Source organism: Euphorbia lathyris, chromosome 10, assembly GCF_963576675.1.
Source record: "Euphorbia lathyris chromosome 10, ddEupLath1.1, whole genome shotgun sequence".
In the NCBI taxonomy this organism is placed as follows: Eukaryota; Viridiplantae; Streptophyta; class Magnoliopsida; order Malpighiales; family Euphorbiaceae; genus Euphorbia; species Euphorbia lathyris.
This window is the reverse complement of record NC_088919.1, coordinates 45,045,487-45,051,089: the sequence shown is the minus strand read 5'-3', so window position 1 is coordinate 45,051,089 and position 5,603 is coordinate 45,045,487.

Sequence of the window (5,603 nt, the reverse complement as noted above, 5' to 3'; positions counted from 1 at the left end):
CCGATGTTATCAGAAGCCCCCTTAAAGTTCCTTTAAAGTCCTTTAGGGCTTTTGAGCTTCTTCGCGCGCCGCCATGATGATTCGCATTGATGGCCACTCTGTTCAATGCCATACGTTGGGTGAGAGATGTTATAGGCGCGCTGCTCGAGGGAAGAGAAAACACCTTCTTCCCCTTCCCTTTTCTCTTTCTTCTTCATTCACGTCTTTCCCTTTCGTCTTCCTTTGAGCTTTTTACAGAGCTTTTTTTGGAGTTTCAGAATCCTCAAAGCCTTTAACTCTCATGTAAGTGAATCCTTTCGCTCTGTTTTTTGAATGTTTAGGAGTTCTTCTTCTTCTTCTGAGTCTACTTTCGAACTGTTTAATTTGACCACTTCTTCTGAAACTGAAATTAGCTGGACTACTTCTTCGAAAAATTCTGATTCTTCCGAAGGTACTCCCAGTTGCGACCTAGCCGAGTTGTGTAACTCGGTGTGTAGTAACTATAGAACTCGTTTGGGTAGGACTCAGAATTTTCCCGTCGCCGTTTCTCGTATTACTCCGGCAATAGGTTCTAGGCAGTTTTCTAGGATGGAGGCTTCTTCTTCAGCTCCGTCCAGGAAAAAGGCGCCACGTGCGGAGTCCACTCCGTCTCGTATGAGCGCCGCAGATCTAGCGAATCTGGCGGATCGCTTTCCGTGGATTAAGAATTATGAGACCAAGTTGGCGGCTGCTCATCAGCGACCCGCCTATCCGCCCAGTGGATATTTGTCTGTGTACAGTTGTCATGTAGAAAGAGGGTTCCGGCTTCCTCTTCCTAAGATGATGGCGGACATCTTGGCATACTTTGGGATCATTGTTTGCCAGCTGCATCCGAATGGCTGGTTAGATCTGGCTCTGGATTGTTATTTGGCTTCGAACTTAGGGATAGTATGTAACCCTCGTGTCTTTCGGTCTCTTCACAAACCAACGAAGCGAAAGGCCGAACCTTTCCTCACTTTCGCTAAATTCAAAACTTATTCGCCCTTCTGCGGTAAGATGTCAAATGTCCATCTTTACGACGAAAGATTTTTCTTTGTAAAGATAAAAGAGGGCAAATCTCTAGGATTTCCGTCGGTTTGGAATGCCAAACCTTTGCATATGGCTGGAGACATGCGTATATTGACGGACAGTGACGAGGAAGTGGCGGATATCCTGAAAAGTATCAAGGCGGATGCCTGGACATACACCGACGCCTTGGACTTTATGATGAATGACATTCCTTTGATCCGCCGGGAAGAGGACAAGATCTCTTACGTGAAGTTTACACAACTTGATGAAGGTAACTTTGTTTTTCCTTGAACCTTGATTATTTTATTGTTCCCTTGTCAGGGGTTTGTTTGAGGCCAGTCGCGCCCTTGTAGAGATATGCAAGAAACAGAAGGAGGAAGAGGCTCGAAAGAAGGGGCAGGTAGCGGATCCCCGTAAGAGTGCTGAGAAACGACCTGCCGTCGATTTGGTTGATCCTCCTCTCCCAAAGAAGAAGAAGTCTGTGTCTAACAGTGGAGGGAAGCTACTGGCGGATGCCATTAGAGCCGAGAAACCAATGGCGAGGCTTGAAGAGGTGCGTCTATTTTATTATTTTCTCTTCTTTTACTTGGATCTTATTTTCTGCTTTTTAATGCTTGCATAGTTGGTGAAGCCGGACCTAGGAGGTTACTGGTCCGCCAAATATGGTGACAAAGGATCTCTAAGGAATGAATCCGTCATCAATGATATGGATGAAGCTCTTGGTCAACTACGGGAGGTCCGGGAGAGCCAGAATAAGATCTCGGGATCAGCCCATGTCCAGATGGGAAAAACAGAGCTTCTTACGGTAAGTTTCTTCTATCTCTTTTTGCATTTTTGGATGAAAGAGTGATCTCCTTGAGGGAGAGTTTGCGGTTATTCCTTTGCTTGAATTGGCTTTTTCCTTGATAGGTATACACCCGTATGCGTGCTATGGAAGCAGATCTCCTTCAAGGAGTGGCGGATAAGGCAACCATAGAAAGGTTGGAGAAGGAGGTCGTTGTTGCCAATGCGAACGCTGCTTCTATTGTTGCCCTGAACGAGAGTAAGGATGCTGAGATCCTTAGATTGAAGGAGAAGATAGATGCGGATGCTGAAGTGCATAAGGCTGCCTTACTCGACATGGAGATCCTGGCAGGGGAACGAGCTTACTATTATGGCGAGTGGATCATGGCGTATGTTCAACTTGCTCATCCTGAGATTGATTTTACTGATCCGGAGTACGTGGTTCCTGACGTGGAGGTTTGCCTTAAGTATCGCAAAATTCCAAACGTTAAGGATTACATCCGTGATCACATTCGCAAAGTGATGAATGGATCCGCCGAAGAGAGTAAACCCTTTGTCGACCTTGAACCAGAGGACCTTGCTGAAGTGTCTCAAAAGGCGGGTGATAAGAGTGAGGAGCTGATAACTGATTGTACCATTCCTTAGGAGGGTACTGTTTCTGTAGAGAAGGAAGCCCCACTGGAGGGCGCATCTGGTGTAAAAGATGCTAAGGAGGATGCTCCTTTAGATGTTTAGTTCTTTTGTAAAACTAAGTACAATTTTTAATCCTTGCTATAACCATTTACTTTACGCTTTATGTTTTTCAACAAGTAAATCTATAGGTTTTAGGATTGAGTTGAAGTAGGTGGCCAGCCATACCTCAGAGTGTGAGCCTTTGTAAAGGCTGGGAGCTTTTATTCCTTTAGAGGAAGTTAAGCTGCCTTAGGCGATCGATTGGCTTCCTATCTTTGAGGTGAATCGATCCGCCACTAGGACTTTGGACTCTTTTTTGGAAATAGTGTATGAGAGTGTAAAGATCTCATGTCTGAGAAATGTTTTAACTCTATCTCTGAAGGGGATCAATTTGTTTCCTATCTTTGAGGTAGATAGATCCGCCGTTGAGATTGTTCTCCTATCTTTGAGGAGAAAGCATTATCCTATGTGTGTGGGAATGCGTTTGTTGGCCCCCCTTCTTTTTTTAATATGGAATATTTATATTGCTACAAGAAAATACTTAAAAAAGAATTGATAGGACAAAAGTTGCTTTTTATTGAATGGCGATGCGCCTTATTACAGCAAGTAGGTCTTACATGTGAGCCTCATTAAAACCTTTAATAAAAAAAAACCTCATGGGATAAAAACTTACTAAAGGAAAAAGAGTACTCAAGACCTTGATTACATTCTATTTTCTGGTGAAATATTTGCGGAGGTTCTGGATGTTCCACGTACGTGGCAGTGTGTTCCCCTCCATATCTTGAATTTTAAACGTGGCGGACCTAATCTTGGTGATTATTCTGTATGGACCTGTCCAGGTGATCCCCAGCTTTCCTCTTCCTTCCACAGATTGGATTTTATCCGCCTTTCGGAGCACGAGATCTCCTACATTCAGACTTACAAGCTTTGCATTTTTATCATGATAAGCTGCGATCCGTTGCTTGTAGGCTGCCATACGTACATACGCCTTCTCTCTTTTCTCCTCCACTTGATCGAGACTTTATTTTAACCTTTGGCTATTTTCATCCTCGCAATAGAATTCAACTCTATCACTGGGGACCTGTATTTCAACAGGGATTACAGCTTCCACGCCGTGAGAAAGCGCGAATGGTGTCTCGCCCGTGGCCGTTCGTGGAGTGGTCCGGTATGCCCATAGGACGCTCATTAACTGATCCGCCCATTTTTTATCATGCTCTCCCAACCTTTTCTTTATTCCCTTAATGATCGTCCGATTTGTAACCTCGGTCATCCCATTAGATTGGGGATAGTAAACAGAGGCGAACCTATTCTGAATGCCCAGCTTTTCATAGAAAGTTTTGAACTCTCCACAATTGAATTGCGTCCCATTATCAGTGATAATCGTGTGGGGAACCCCGTACCTTCCAACGATATTATCTTTGACAAACTCCACCATTCGTTCGGCGTTGATAGAGGAGACAGCTTTGGCCTCTACCCATTTAGTAAAATGATCCACAACCACCACCATATACTTTCTTTGTCTTTTGGTAGGAGGAAAGGGACCAACGATATCAATCCCCCAAACTGCAAAGGGCCGACCTTCGATGATGGGCCTTTGAAGGTGTTTAGCTGCGTGAGATTCATTTGCATGAACCTGACAATTATGACAAGACTCCACTAACTTTTGGGCATCAAGTTCCGCCGTGGGCCAATAAAATCCTGCTAACCTGGACTTCTTCAAGATGGAGGCAGATGCCTCATGGGCTCCATATGTGCCTTCATGCAACTCTTTGAGGATCTGTTGTCCCTCTTCTGTCATGATGCATTTCAACCAGGGGTGGCCAAAAGACTTTCTGTATAAGCAATCATTTATCACGGAGAAATAGGCGGCCTTCCTTACTGTCCATCGAGCTTCTTCTTTGTCTTGTGGCAGGGTGCCATCTATCAGGTACTGGCAAATAGGTGACCTCCAATCACTTTCAATAGATGCAAGTAAGGATACCTCTTTTGAGGCGAATGCCGGTGCTGTCTTGACCTCGAACGGGCACTGTAGATCCGCCCAATGCTCCTTGCTTGAAGCCATTTTAGCTAGGTGATCGGCCTCGATGTTAGATCCTCGGGGAACATGGATCAGTTCCCACTTGGTTTCTTTGGCTTCGAGGTGGTTCAGCAATTTCTTAACTTCTTCAACATATTTGGCCAGAATGTCATCTTTCACCTCAAAATTTTTGATTACCTGGTTGACCATTAATTTGGAATCACTGTAGATAACGATCCGCTCGGGAGTGATTTCCTTCAACAGGCGTAGTCCCAATATTAAGGCCTCGTACTCCGCTGCATTGTTGGTTGCGAGGAAGTCCAATTTTGCTGTGTAATGCAGTTTTATATATTGGGGACCTTTGATCACGATGTCTATACATGCGCCTTCCATCGAAGAAGCCTCGTCTGTATTAGACCTGGGCATGGGCCGGGCTGGGCCAGGATCGGGCCGGGCCTGTCGGGCTTTTAATAAAGCCTGACGAGCCCAGGCCCAGGCCAGCCCGTAAGAAATTTAGTCGGGCTCGGGCTGGGCTCGAGCCTAAGATATGAATCCCAAGCCCGCCCATCCAAGCCCATCTATATATTAAAAAAAAAAATACAATTAAATTTATATTAATGTGTAATTAAAAAAAAATCAGTACTTTATCTTTTTTTTTTGTTTTAATTATCAAAGTTATTATTTCTAAATCCCTAATTTTTTCAATCCTTCGCCGCCGTAATCCACACACTGCAAATCTGCAAAATTTCCTTGCCATTTTTCCAACCAAAAAAATAATAATAATGATCTAAGCCTACCTAAAATTTTTAATTCAAAGATAATGAAACCAACAAAATTAAATTATTTATATTTATCTTTATAAAAAATATATTACAATTTATATATTTTTTATAATATTTTATATCGGGCCAGGTCGGGCCAGCCCGATGTAAAATTAGCAAAGCCCAAGCCCGCCCAATTTTTTATAGGCTTATATGGGCTTGGGTCGGGCTGGGTCTGACAGTATTTTCGGGTGTCCAGGCCCGGCTAAATGGGCCTGGGCCCGGGTCGGGCGGGCTTACCGGCCCATGCCCATGTCTAGTCTGTATACATCGTCCATTCTTCG